The following is a 15578-nucleotide window of genomic DNA, read 5'->3' as shown; positions in this document are numbered from 1 at the left end:
CGGACTTCCTGCTGACTTCGTCAATTGCTCTTTATCGCTTAATAGAAGGGAAATTTCATGAGATAGATGAAAAAATGAATATCAATCGAGAAAAAGCTTAAATAGACACAATTCGTAATAGATACAATTCGTAAGGAAGAAGTGATCAAAAGTACGAGGTCGGCATAGGAGATATGATGTGTCGGAGGCAGAAGGCACGGAGAAGTCAAGATCTTTAACAAGCAATATGTCAAACTAACACGTGAACAAGCAATATGTCATATGCCTTCATATAGACCTAATGGTACATCAAGAGCCCTAGTTTGGATCAGACTTGGAGTTTTTAATTCACTGAATGGTACAACACCTAATGGTATTAGCATATTGTTTGGAGAAACCTTCTTGATTCAAGAAGCAATTGTTTGGTCACACATTAATCGTGACTACCCATATGGAGCCCTAGATGAAGTCCTACATCTAGGGCCAATACGTTATATGTTGTACAACATTAGGTGTACAACACCTAATTGATCACGTCGATACCATTCCAGAAAGGGATTCTGGAATTGATACAGATCACTGGGGAATGAAACACTTGTTAGTGTTGGAGAGCTAATGGTACATCAAACAGAGAAACGCATGTAGGATTAGGTTAGAACCTACATATAGACCCTGTACAGAGCTGTGCATTCATAATAATAATGTGGTTTACAAGGACTGCGCTCCTATCACCTTCATGCAGAGAGTCAGCGTACCAAAGACATAACTAGCAATACACTAAAAATCAATTACGGTTGTTTAGTTAGCGATCCTACTATCAATCAGACGTATTTGACTCGATTGACGGATTCGCTACTTCGACCTCCCCCCCTTCAACTTCTTGACACGAACAAGAATAAGTTTTCAGGATGTTGCTAACCGTGAAATTAGGTGTTTTCATTTCTGCAAAGTTTTCCTTATAAAAGAGGTCCATCTGGAAATTCATCCAATAGCGTTCTTGCGCTTTTTGCATTATAGCTGCGTACAGCATAATATCATGCATCATATAGTTCACATATTCCTGTTTTTTCTCTACTAGATTGTGTATTGACATCGTCTCGGTGTTACAAGCTTTAGAACTGTGTTGTCGGCAAAACATATCAAGCAACTCATCTTCCTGGATATAACATAAAAGATCATTAAAGTCCCGCACTTTGAAAAGTAATCGGTTATTAACTGCTGAATACACCCTCATATTGGAGATATTATTATATCTCGTAAGCGTTGAACATTTGAACTCATGTTTACGATGTATCAAACAATTCCTTAGTATACGATAACTATCATCTCTATCGAAATTCGTTAAATAAACGTGAATACTCCTTCTTTCATTTTTCACTCTCCTAGTTAAACCGGTCAACAAACTATATACTAACCGTCTACCTCCCTCGGTTAGACACTTAGCGAGAAGAGTTGAGTCATTAGCGGAAGAAAACATATGACTATCCTTCAAAACAGATACTTGATTACCTCTAACCTTCATAACAGTTGAGTAGTCAGTGGAAAACATATGATTATCCTTCAAAGCTAGAGGTTGATTAGCTCTAACCATAACGAACGCACCTGAATGTGGTATCTTAAACTGCTGATATCTATCTCTATATAAAAGTGTAAGCATATTAACAACAATGACTGGTTTGAGAGTTGGAACGTCCGGAACCTGCTTAACCTTCTTCACTTTTCGATTATAGTGAATTTTACAAGGAGAGAAGTCATTCTCATTCCTCTCCGCGACTATTTGATTATAAATCGACCGAATAGAGGGAATTGTGTTGCGCGTGTCTGGATATCCGCTCCAAATACTAGGAACCCTCATCCGATTAGAAAGTTTTAGATTAGAGTTCTGAATCGTCAGAGTCTCTTCAGCTGGAAGCTTCAGTTGATACTTATCCTGTAGCTTAGTGATGTAGGGGTTTTTCCGAGTATTGGCTGTATTCGTTTTCTTTGGCCTTCTCGGTATACTAGAGACTAGGGTTTGTAGTCTTTCTGATATCTCCAACGAGTCATAAAGCATCTTATAAAGATCTGATGAAGATAAGCACTCACTAATCTCCTCTCTTTTCGAATGGGGCGCTAAAAATCTAAGACCCACTTTATAAACAGGTTTCTGATGATACTTCTCAGCAACTTGGATCATCTCTCTATACACTATATTGATTATATAATCAATCGGGAGGATTTGAGAAGGATCCGATTCATCATAGAGCCAGATGCTCGTTGATGTAGGAAGGGTATCATCAATTTCTGGACAGGAGCCTTTTTCCAAGTATAGCACTGGCACGATGGAAGCTGTCGTAAGATCGCCCTCCTTCGGGATTGGGATTCTTGGATAGATATATTTCTGTAATAGTATATAACATGCAACTGTATGTGCAACCCAATGATTAACCAATGGATAAACAGGTTTATACTCTACGCTAGCTATTGCAATCATACCTTTGACTGTATAATATTTCCATGACGTCAGATCGAAATGTTCGCTGAGTTCAGTGATAGCCCCAGTATCAATATTCAGAATACTAGTACAATAGTACCGGAATCTAAGACTTCGTCTCTGGAATAAGTCATTCATGGTATCACCTTATCCTTCTAATTTTGTGGCCGGTTTTGTGGTAAGCGTGATAGATTGAATCAACAAGCAGTAGTGTGATCTGCTGCTTGCGGTCAGTACTACGTGTGATCTCAATCATATTTCATGATGAAGATACCTCTAATGTTCCCACTAGATCTTAGACCCGCTAACCTCCACTCTTGCCTTTCAGTTTATTTCCCGCGATCCTAATCTTTAGTTCCACTTCTGACTGGATGGGAGAAGACCCTCCAAGGTGAGCTGGTTTCAGCCTTCTTTGTGAGCAGCTCCTAACTCGCTCGACGGGGTATGATCGCTACTGTTGATAGGTCGATCGGAAAAGAATAAGTTCCAGGACTGAACAGAAAGAAAGTACTCTAACACTTTCTTCGCCATTCTTTTCTATGAGGAGCTCTATTTTGCTAATAAAAATGTAATGCTACCTCCCTACGGCGATTCATAACTAGAAGAACTCGTTGGCACAACCGGACCTTATTAAAGGCCTCGGCCGTCTGATCGACTGAAAGATCTTATCTTGGAGTTCTAGTATGGGTCGTCGGCCCTTTCTCCTCCTCAGTAGGTGCAAACCCTGGTTCTGTAAATGAATTAATGCACAGGTACCTACGTAGTGTAGTGTCGGTCGCACATTCATAATAGCGTTCGGACTCATGTGCCTTCCTGAACCAGGGGAGTTCCCTTGCTCCTGCTGCGTACGATTAGCCGACCTTGCGGCGGCAAAAGGATTAGGACGTCCCCCCATGCTAAGGTTCCCTGCGGTCCGGCCGCATTAGGTTAGGGAGCTGGGCGATAATAGCTCCTCCGCATCCCAAGCGCGCTGCCCTCCTAGGCGTGCAACACTAAGTAATCCAAGCCAACCCACATTACTAACTAACGGTGGATAATCATCTTTCTTAGAGGTACTAAATACAACTCCATGAATGAGCAAAATGAAGGTTGCGTTAATGATAAAGATCTCTGGGGAAACCGCTAAAAAAAGATTGAACATGTGGTTCCGAGTTTCGATAACTTCTTCTACTTTCATTTCCTCCGTCTTCCAAATCGCAGAGTTAATTCAAAAGCCTAGGTGTTATTACTGAGCTGCTGCTCTTTTTTCTCTAATTCCCTTCTCAGATCCTCCGACTACTCCTCCTTATCCTACTCACTCGAAGTTTCGTTGGTCATTTATTGTTTTTTTAGCCTCTTTGACAAAGTTAGTAAGAAGAAAAACCTCGATCTTCAGTACACTTCACACCCACACAATCTCTATTTGAAACTAACACTCCATTTCCAGATAGCGAGCGATCGCTCAGCAATGATACCGCGCCGGACGAAGTACCTATCCCCGGGGACCACGCTTTTTTACTTGTTTCCTTTTTTTTTTCTTTCTATACGAAATTCAGACGATTTCGTTTGTGTTCATGTTGGCGATTTCAGATGTGAATGAGGCCGGTCGTCTCCCCTTCCTACGGGTTCCCCAGTGACACATCAACCACGCCCCTTCTCCTAGGTAGTAAGCAAATGAAGGAAACAAAACATCGTCATGAACATATGCATAAAGAGAGAAGTGATATCGACCACCTCTCCTTCTCCGAGAGATTGGTCGAACAACAAGTTCTCGTATATCTATCCGATACTACCGGCTACATATATACAATAATTATCTCTTACAATATAATCTCCTAATTATATATGAACACAGGGTCCACATAGTATTCTCCGTCTTCAGCGATCACGTCGTCAAGGAAGAATGCCGTCAATTCCTCTTGAACTGCTCGCATACGATCTGGTGGTAGGAGTTCATTCCGCATCCGAAAGATCTAATTTGAACAAGGGGGTCAATACACGAAAGATCTAATTTGAACAAATGATGGTAATAAAATAAAATTATGAATATTATTGCTTACGCACTTCATATTGTTCGTCAGAGTGCCCCCGTTCACCGGTCGTGTGGCGGATGGACTCGCGAACGTAGTATCCACAGAAATCATTTCCTTGTTCCTGCCACAACCACTTTACAAGAAATAGAGGTCAATCAAACTGATAAGCAAGCATGCCAAATGGTATTGGTGAAACTAGCGCTTGAATCACTAGGAGATGTGTGGAACATGTTACTATAGTACTTACTTTCGGGTGTCTAAATTGCAGCTTCTTCGGCAGTCCCGGAGCTTTTTTGGTGAATTTTCTCCAAACCCTGCTAGACAAAGAAAACAATTACTTGATATCAGGAAATGAAAAAAGTTGCTGATATGGTGGATAATGATCGATTTAACTTACTTCTCAAGTATTTGAGTCATGTCCGCATAGTCTTGGGGATCTTTTCGTCTCGAGTCTAAGACGGTTACTAGTCCCTGCTCAAGCTTAATCTCTAGGAGAATATAGTGGAACCTGCGCACGCATGCATAACTCATCAATTACATTACTATAACCTGGACTAATAAGGGAAACCGAATATGCACAAGACAGTAACACTCACTTAAATTTGTAAGGAAAGAGTATTATATCTTTCTTTTCATTTATTACCAACGATCGTAGCAAGTTGGCCTCGGTATCTTCGGCATGATATTTAACCTCAGTTGCATCTATGAGATTTGTGTTAATGAACTCAATATCACCGATTTGTCTTTTCTTCAATTCGGCGATCTTCAATCTTCATAATATAGTGAGCATAATTATAAATACATGCAATGAAAGAGCTGACCTATATAGAAAGACTTAATGACAGAAGTAGTACTACTTACAGACAGTAGCAAGTGACCGTTGCTTTATCGAGGGCCTTTTGATTGAAAAACTGGAAGAACTCCTCAATGGAACATTCAACAGTTCAATTCCAACGAGGTCATGCTCCTCTCTAACTCTCAGCGTCAAAGTATTCCTCCCCCCAGACTCTCTGCAGGTTTTCATGTAACAATCATGGAATCTTCGCATCATTGTTGTTAGAGATCTTTCATCTTTGACGAGAGGCTTCCCGTACTCGTATCTGTGTTCCTCCACCTCCAGGAAATCATAATGTACATCGTAGGGTAGGTAATCTCCAAGATTGCTATAACCGGGCACTATCCTCGGATCATTAGCGACGATGTCGCTAGACACCTTGAGCGGGGGGCACGATTTGTTCGCTTGTTTGCCGAGCTGGGCAATTATTTTCCCAACTCGTCGTTCTTTTATCCTTTGATCACTGACAGTACTTCCCGACCGCTACGCTTCGACAAATGTCTTTGCAATAATGCGCTCATAGTTGCCTTTCGGCGGAGACTTTGGTGGTTTTGTTAGGGCAGCCAGAGTGCGCTCCGCTTTCACCGGATCTACCTTCTCCTTCGGAGGTGAATGTTTCTTTGTTTCACCCCTTGAAATAAGTTCGTCACTTCGGCTCGCGCGATCTTCGCGTTCTCCTCCGGGGTCCTCTCGTATGGTAACTTCTCTGGAGTCTTCAGAGATGGACCGAATCTGTATTGCCTCCCGCCTCTGGCTGTACTGCTAGACGCCGGCAGAGCAGACGGAGCGGCTGCGGCTGTCTTCTTTCCTTGCTTACGAGGCAGAGGAGAAGGACTACGACGCACCGGAGCAGCCGGAGCGGCGGCGGGTCTCTTCCGCCCTTGCTGACGAGGCGGAGAAGGAGGAGGCTGGCTGCTCGGGCGCGTCGGCGCAGGCGGAGAAGGAGACGGAGTGCCGCCACGCGCCGGAGAAGGAGGCTGAGTGCCCTGATCACTCGCCGGAGGAGGAGGCGGAGTGCCCTTACTCGCCGGAGGAGGAGGAGGAGGCGGAGGCATCCAGTTCGGAAGGTTGATGAGCTCCTTCCACCATAGGCATGGAGTCTTCAGAGTAGAACCCAGCCGAGTCTCCCCTTCACCGGTAGGGTGGTCAAGCTAGAGGTCCTCAAATCCCTCCGTTATTTCGTCCACCGTCACCCTAGCATATCCTTCTGGAATCGGACGACAGTGAAAAGTTGTGCTAGGTTCAAGAGGTCGAACAGAGCCGACAGCTGCCTTGACTTTGAAGTTCTGCCATTGCGTCATGAGGTGGCAATGTTGAGACTTCGTGATAGCATCCATGGGGTATCTAGCAGGAGCCGTCAAGACATGCTATGGCTGAAGCAGCTCGGTGGAAGCCACGCTGCTTCTCCGCTGAGATGGCGGGCTAGCTTCGGGGGTAGTTTCGGCAGGTCGCTTGCTGCGAGCTACTTCTCGTTCCTCTAGCGCTTGAACCCTTTCGTGCAGCGTCTGAATTTGGGTCTGCTCCACTTTTTTCCTCCTCTCCTGGCATTTGTAACCGCCTGCATCCGGAAAACCAGCCTTCCACGAAACGGAGCTTGGCGTGCCTCGTGTCCGTCCAAGGTGCTCAGGATTCCCGAGGGCCATTGTGAGTTCGTCGTTCTCTCTGTCTGGAACGAACGTCCATTGTTATGCTGCATCGATATAGTGATGAAGCCTCTTTACTGGTATTCTCATTTGCTCGTCCGTCCAAACGCATTTCCCTGATACAGGGTCCAAGGTTCTGCCAGGCCCGAAGAACCAAGTACGGCAACGGTCTGGCCAGTTCATTGTCTCTGGTTCGATCCCTTTATCAAGCAGATCATTCTCAGCCTTGGCCCACTTAGGCCGGGTTTTGAGGTAGCCACCTGACCCCATGCGATGGTGAAGCTTCTTCTTCGCAGCATATTTCTTGTTTGTCGCTGACATCTTACTCTTTTCCGATGTCTTGTGGGCCACAAATGCGGGCCAGTGATCTCTGATCTTCTCATATTTGCCGATGAATTCGGGTGTCTCTTCTTTGTCGACAAACGTTTTCAGCTCATTCTTCCACCTCCTGAATAGGTCTGCCATCTTCTTAAGAGCATGTGACTTGATTAATTGCTCTTTAACTGGCTTCTCCGGATCCTCCTCTGGCGGTAGGGTGAAATTTGCCTTCAGCTCAGTCCAAAGATCATCTTTCTGCATATCATTGACATAAGACTCCTCAGGGTCTTCCTTCTTAGGCTTATACCATTGGTGGATGCTGATCGGGATCTTGTCCCTAACAAGAACCCCGCACTGAGCAGCAAATGCTTTCTTTGTCTGGATGGGTTCAATCGGTTGGCCGTCGCGCGCGATTGCTGTGATCTCAAACCTTTCATCCGAGCGCAACTTTTTCTTCGGGCCTCGTCTCTTTACCGAAGTTGTGCTCGATCCGGAGGGCTAGAAAAAAGAAGAAAGACGAGAGTTAATTAATATGTGTACATACCAAAACAATGAATGCATCAATTAGCTAGTCAGCACAGGCATAACTAATATATTTACCTGGCTGGACTCTGTTCGGTCACCGGAGCCGTCACCACGGGCGCCTTCTTGCACCAGCATTGGGTCACCGGAGCCATCATAGTCATGTCTTTCCTCCTCCATTATTCGATCACCGTAGCCTGCTTCTTCACCCTGTTCTTCCAGACCATCATTGTCGTTAAGATACGACAAGATATCACCTCCGGCTAAGATTATGTCCCCCAACACCTCTTATGCTTCCTCGTCTCGTATGTGCTCCATTGTTTCTGCAAATATTACAACATGGCAATTATTACACAAACATGACAGCAGGTGGATATATTAGTGGAAAACGTAGACCGAGCTTATTCCGGGTTTGGGGTGGCCTCGGCAACGTTTCAACGGTAGGGGCGCGACGGGAGGGGTAGGAGACCGACATCAATTTTTTAGGGTTTGGGTGTCCTCGGGAGTTTTGGTCGAGCGAGAGGGCCGGTGGGTGCTCCCGTGAGATAAGTTATCACGATCGAAGTTATCCGGGAGGGGGTTATATCGACAACGACGACATACATACATGGGAAAATAATGTTATCGGGGAGGGGGGTAGGTTGAACCCCCCCTCGTGTTGAAGTTATCGGGACACGGGGTATATCGACAACGACATATCCGATAAAAAATAAGAAGACGAAGAAGAAATAAAAAGAGGAGAAGAGGAAAGGAATAGTGGAGAAGATTGAAGAAAAAAAAGAAGAAAAAGAAGAGGAGAAGAAGAAAGGAATAGAGGAGAAGAAGAGAAAATAGAATATTCTCCTCTTCTTTTTCTTTTTTTCTTCTTCTTATTTATTTCTCCTCTTCTTCCTCTCCTCTTCTTCTCCTTTCTTCCTCTTCTTATTTTCCTTTTTCCTCTCATTCTTTTTCTTCTTCTTCCTTCTTAATATCACTTAGCAACTTTTGCAGCAATAGGGGGGTGGGGGTGCTCCCGTGGTCTAAAATCGGTCTATGCACGATAGAAAATTCTGACAAAATACATGAAGTAGTATTGCTTTTTTTAAATGTTCAAATAGAAAATTTAGAAAAAAAGTAAAGGTTTTGCCTAATGCATTGTTCATATGAATATACAAACATTTGCATATTCTACAATAATTAATATCACCAAAAAAAATATGAACAGAAAAAAATCCTAACTTTTCTAAAAATCTATCTTTTGCATACATGAACATATATATATATATACATAGAGAACATATACATACATATATACATTTTTATAAAAATGCAAAAAACAAAAAATCTAAAAAAGGACATATAAACAGATATACACACATACATATACTCACACATATACATATAATCAGGAAAAAAACATCATATATATGTGAAAAAAGGGAGGAAGGGGGCGGTGCCGGCCGGCCTGACCAAAGGAGAGGTGCGGTGTGGACGGGGTAGGGGCAGAGGCACGGCGCGCGTCGGGGTAGAGGCGACGGCGGCGTGGTCGGGGCAGGGGCAGAGGCAACGGCGGCATGGTCGGGGCAGGGCGAGCTCAGGCGCGCGGCCGGCGTGGTCGGGGCAGAGGCGAGCTCAGGCCTGCGGTCGGCATGGTCGGCGTAGAGGCGAGCTCAGGCGCGCAGCTGGCGTGGTCGAGGCAGAGGCGAGCTCAGGCACGCGGCCGGCGTGGTCGGGGCAGCTGGGCGACGACGACGTGATCGGGGCAGGGGCGCGCGGCGCGGTCGGGGCGGGCCGGCGGCGGCGTGCTCGGGGCAGGGGCGGCTGCGCGTCGACGAGGCAGCAGAGGGCGGCGACGGTGACGGCGTCGGCGGGGCGAGCTCGGCCAGCCTGGCGGCATCGTCGGCGCGGGGCAACTGCAGAGATGAATCTGAAAAACGCCAAGTCTTTTCTTATATACTGAGAGCATTAGTCCCGGTTCGTGGCATCAACCGGGACCAATGCCCCCCTTTCGTCCCGGTTGGTGCCACCAACCGGGACCAAAGGCCTTGCGCTGCCGGCGGCCAAAAGTTTAGTCCCACCTCGCTGGTTGAGAGGGGCTCGGAGTGGTTTCTAAGCCCCACTGCGGCTGCCCTCTCGAGCTCCTCTCAAATGCAGGCTTACGGGGCTAATCTCACACTATGCTGTATGTGGGCCTATTGGGCCTTCTGCGGGCCTGAATCCTGGCCCAGGTTGGGTTTCTAGTCGTATTCAGGCCGTGGTGGCCCAATAGGTGGCATTTTTTTTATTTTTTCCAGTTTTTTTGTTTTGTTTTTTGCATTATTTATTTTCTTTTGTTTTTTTTGCTTTATTTTTTAATTCTTTTTGGTTTTAGGTCAGAAAAATTATAAACTTTCTGTTAGTGCCATTAGTTTTCAAATTTGAATAGTTGAAATTTGAATTCTTTGAAATTTGTGTGAATCACAAGTTTGTGATTAACTTTACTATAAAAATAGTTTTTTTTTTCATTTTTTTGTTTAGTTTTTTGCATTATTTATTTTCTTTTGTTTTTTCTTTATTTTTAATTCTTTTTGCTTTTATATCAGAAAAATTATAAACTTTCTGTTAGTCCCATTAGTTTTCAAATTTGAATAGTTAAAATTTGAATTTTTTGAAATTTGTGTGAATCACAAGTTTGTGATTAACTTTACTATAAAAATAGTTTTTTTTCCAGTTTTTTGTTTTGTTTTTTGCATTATTTATTTTCTTTTGTTTTTTGCTTTATTTTTTAATTCTTTTTTGCTTTTAGGTCAGAAAAATTATAAACTTTCTGTTAGTGCCATTAGTTTTCAAATTTGAATAGTTAAAATTTGAATTCTTTGAAATTTGTGTGAATCACAAGTTTGTGATTAACTGATTTTGAATGGTGCATATTCAACACACAAAAAGTCTGTAAAGATCGCCAACCCCAACATAAAAAAATGAGCATAGATGGGCCTATAGAGAGACTACAACCTAAATTTATAATAAATTTCTATGAATTTCAGAGAAATTCACTCTGAATTTAGGTCAAATTCCCTGTATAAGGGCATCTATTTTCACTTTGAGAGGAGCTCAACAAGGCAGAGAGGGACGGACTTATAAACCGGTGTGAGCGCCCTTAGGTTGGCGAGGTGAGACTAAACTCTGACTGCAATGAGGACCAACCCTTTAGTCCCGGTTGGTGGCACAAACCGGGACTAATGGTCATGGGCCAGGGGCGAGGCGCATTGGTCTAGGTTCGTGCGTGGAACCGGGACCAAAAGGTCCAGACAAACCGGGACCAATGGCCCACGTGGCTGCCCTCTTGAGTGTTCTTGGTGAGAACATAGTTGACAAGGAGCGAACCGGGATTAATGGTATTACGAGGGCCGAACCATAAGACATTAAAGCATAGTATCATAATTTCACCCACATAGCATGTGCATGTACAAAACGGAAAATGGTATCATACTCGTCTGTTACAAAGTTGGCATGGTATCATCATAATAGTTGCGGGAGAAAGTCTTCACTTTTTCTTCGCTTGTGTCATTTGCTTATTGCACCATAACCATGGATAATCTTCATCGTTTATCAGGATGCTTGGGTCAGCCTTTACTTTGAACGGAGGAATTTCATGAAACTTTTCATAATCTTCAGACATGTCTGTCTTGCCCGCCACTCCCACGATGTCCATTTTTCCTGAAAGAACTATGTGGCGCTTTAGCTCATCGTATGATGTATTCGCTTCCTTATCTTTTCTTTTTCTCGGTTTGATAGACATGTCCTTCACATAGATAACCTGTGCCACATCATTGGTAGGACGAACGGTTCGTGAGTGTACCCAAGATTTTTCAGATCCACTGTTGTCATTCCGTACTGTGGGTCTACCTGTACCCCGCCTCCTGACAGATTGACCCATTTGCACTTAAACATAGGGACCTTAAAATCATGTCCATAGTCAAGTTCCCATATGTCCACTATGTAACCATAATATGTGTCCTTTCCCCTCTCGGTTGCTGCATCAAAGTGGACACCGCTGTTTTGGTTGGTGCTCTTTTGATCTTGGGCGATCGTGTAAAATGTATTCCCATTTATCTCGTATCCTTTGTAAGTCAATACAGTCAAAGATGGTCCCCTGGACAACAAGTACAGCTCATCACAAACAGTGTTGTCACCTCTGAGACGTGTTTCCAACCAACTGCTGAAAGTCCTGATGTGTTCACATGTAATCCAGTCGTCGCACTGCTCCGGGTGTTTGGAGTGCAGACTGTTCTTGTGTTCATCGACATACGGGGTCACCAAGGTAGAGTTCTGTAGAACTGTGTAGTGTGGTTGAGACCAAGAATATCCGTCCCTGCATATTATTGAGTCCCCTCCAAGCATGCCTTTTCCAGTTAGTCTCCCCTCATACCGCGATTTAGGGAGACCTATCTTCTTAACTCCAGGAATGAAGTCAACACAAAACCCAATGACATCCTCTGTTTGATGGCCCATGGAGATGCTTCCTTCTGGCCTAGCGCGGTTACGGACATATTTCTTTAGGACTCCCATGAACCTCTCAAAGGGGAACATATTGTGTATAAATACGGGCCCCAGAATGACAATCTCGTTGACTAGATGAACTAGGACGTGCGTCATGATATTGAAGAAGGATGGTGGGAACACCAGCTCGAAACTGACAAGACATTGCGCCACATCACTCCTTAGCCTTGGTACGATTTCTGGATCGATCACCTTCTGAGAGATTGCATTGAGGAATGCACATAGCTTCACAATGGCTAATCGGACGTTTTCCTGTAGAAGCCCCCTCAATGCAACCGGAAGGAGTTGCGTCATAATCACGTGCAAGTCATAAGACTTTAGGTTCTGAAACTTTTTCTCTGGCATATTTATTATTCCCTTTATATTCGACGAGAAGCCAGTCGGGACCTTCATACTGAGCAGGCATTCAAAGAAGATTTCTTTCTCTTCTTTCATAAGAGCGTAGCTGGCAGGACCCTCATACTGCTTCAGAGGCATGCCGTATTTTTCGTGCAAACGTTGAAGGTCCTCCCGTGCCTCAGGTGTATCTTTTGTCTTCCCATACATGCCCAAGAAGCCTAGCAGGTTCACGCAAAGGTTCTTCATCACGTGCACCACGTCGATTGAAGAGCGGACCTCTAGGTCCTTCCAGTAGGGTAGGTCCCAAAATATAGATTTCTTCTTCCACATGGGTGCGTGTCCCTCAGCGTCATTCGGAACAGCTAGTCCGCCGGGACCCTTTCCAAAGATTACGTGTAAATCATTGACCATAGCAAGTACGTGATCACCGGTACGCATGGAGGGCTTCTTCCGGTGATCTGCCCCGCCTTTGAAATGCTTGCCTTTCTTTCGACATTGATGGTTGGTCGGAAGAAATCGACGATGGCCCAGTTTCACATTCTTCCTGCATTTGTCCAGGTATATACTTTCAGTTTCATCTAAACAGTGTGTGCATGCGTGGTATCCCTTGTTTGTCTGTCCTCAAAGGTTACTGAGAGCGGGCCAATCGTTGATGGTTACAAACAGCAACGCGTGCAAGTTAAATTCCTCATGTTTGTGCTCATCCCACGTACGTACACCGTTTCCATTCCAGAGCTGTAAAAGTTCTTCAACTAATGGCCTTAGGTACACATCAATGTCGTTGCCGAATTGCTTAGGGCCTTGGATGAGAATTGTCATCATAATGAACAGTATCTACAATCAAACTCCTCAACATTATGGTCAATACGTGCCACTAGTGCACATGTTGAACTACGATGACTGCTACCTCTTGAGCACTGTGTTGATTTTCCCTTGAAGAGGAAAGGGTGCACTAGTAGAAAACAGGGCTATGGTCCAGGCCGGCTCAGCCCATTAGTCCCGGTTTAGTCTAGAAACGGGACTAATGTGAGCATTGGTCCCGGTTCGTGCGGCTAAGGCATTAGTCCCGGTTCACTCGGGCCCTTTAGTCCCGGTTTAAGACATGAACCGGGACTAAAGGGTGCGATGACCTTTAGTCCCGGTTCGTGCCTCAAACCGGGACTAAAGATTAGACCTTTAGTCCCGGTTTGAGGCACGAACCGGGACTAATGGGTTTGAGACCTTTAGTCCCGGTTCGTGCCACGAACCGGTACTAAAGGTCCCATTTTTAAACTCTACCCCCCCCCGGTGGATCGCCTTTTCAGTTTTAAAAAAAATAAAAGAAAATAATGGAAATGTCAAAAAAATAAAAGAAAATAAGTTTCCCATGTGATATGTGGTCTAGTTGTTGGGAAAATTTGCAAATGTGAATTTTGACTTTATTTGCAAAATGTCTCTGAAATTTGTAAAAATGGGCATAACTTTTGCATAACTCGGATGAAAAAGTTTTTTATATGAAAAATCATCTACTCGAAAAGTTACATCCAAATTTAAACATTTTCAAAATCCTCAAAAACCTAATAGAAAAAAAGTTACGGGGCTTTTAAGATCTAGAGTGGGAAAAATTGAAAAATATTCAAACAGTGGGCAAACTGTGGTCAAACAATGGTCAAACTAATTATTCTAAAATATTAGTGTTACTAAATAATTATTTTAGTTATTTCAATTTTGGTCAAATCTGGTCAAACTGTGGTCAAACTGTGGTCAAACAATGGTCAAACTAATTATTCAAGAAATATTAGTGTTACTAAATAATTATTGTTTTTTAAAACAATAGTTTCAAACTCAAACAGTGAAATGTGTCACTTCATGCTCAAGCAAAATTCCTGAAGGTTAATAGGATTGACATCTTACTATTGTCAGGAAAACAACAAGTGCAGACTTGGAGCGAGGGAGAATAGAACCCGGAAGTTAAGCGTGCTCAGGCTGGGGGAGTGGGAGGATGGGTGACCGTTCGGGAAGTTAGATGATTTGGAATGATGAGGGGTGATTAGAGGATAAATTGAGAAGTGATGAGGGGTGTTGATTACAGACTAGAGGTTAAAATAATTCAGCAGTTTGAAAATAAAAAAAATTCAAAAAAAAATTTCAAAAAAAAATCATAAAATTTCCTTTAGTCCCGGTTGGTGTTACCAACCGGGACTAAAGGTGGAGCTCCACGTGGCCGCGCCCTTTAGTCCCGGTTCTGGATTGAACCGGGACTAAAGGGTCAAGGCATTAGTACCGACACTTTAGTCCCGGTTCAGGAACCGGGACTAAAGGCCCTTACGAACCGGGACTATAGGCCTTTTTTCTACCAGTGGTGATGCAGCAAAGTAGCGTAAGTATTTCCCTCAGTTTTTGAGAACCAAGGTATCAATCCAGTAGGAGGCTACGCGCGAGTCCCTCACACCTACACAAAACAAATAAATCCAAGCAACCAACGTGATAAGGGGTTGTCAATCCCTACACGGTCACTTACGAGAGTGAGATCTGATAGATATGATAGGATAATATTTTTGGTATTTTTGTGATAAAGATGCAAAGTAAAATAAAAGCAATGTAAAAGGCAAAGGAAATAACTAAGTGTTGGAAGATTAATATGATGAAGATAGACCTGGGGGCCATAGGTTTCACTAGTGGCTTCTCTCGAGAGCATAAGTATTTTACGGTGGGTGAACAAATTACTGTTGAGCAATTGACAGAATTGAGCATAGTTATGAGAATATCTAGGTTGATCATGTATATAGGCATCACATCCGAGACAAGTAGACCGACTCCTGCCTGCATGTACTACTATTACTTCACTCATCGGCCGCTATCCAGCATGCATCTAGAGTATTAAGTTCATAAAACAGAGTAAGGCCTTAAGCAAGATGACATGATGTAGAGGGATAAATTCATGCAATATGATAAAAAAC

This window comes from Triticum urartu, chromosome 3 (assembly GCF_003073215.2).
Source record: "Triticum urartu cultivar G1812 chromosome 3, Tu2.1, whole genome shotgun sequence".
NCBI classification, from domain to species: Eukaryota; Viridiplantae; Streptophyta; class Magnoliopsida; order Poales; family Poaceae; genus Triticum; species Triticum urartu.
This window is presented reverse-complemented; position numbering follows the sequence as displayed.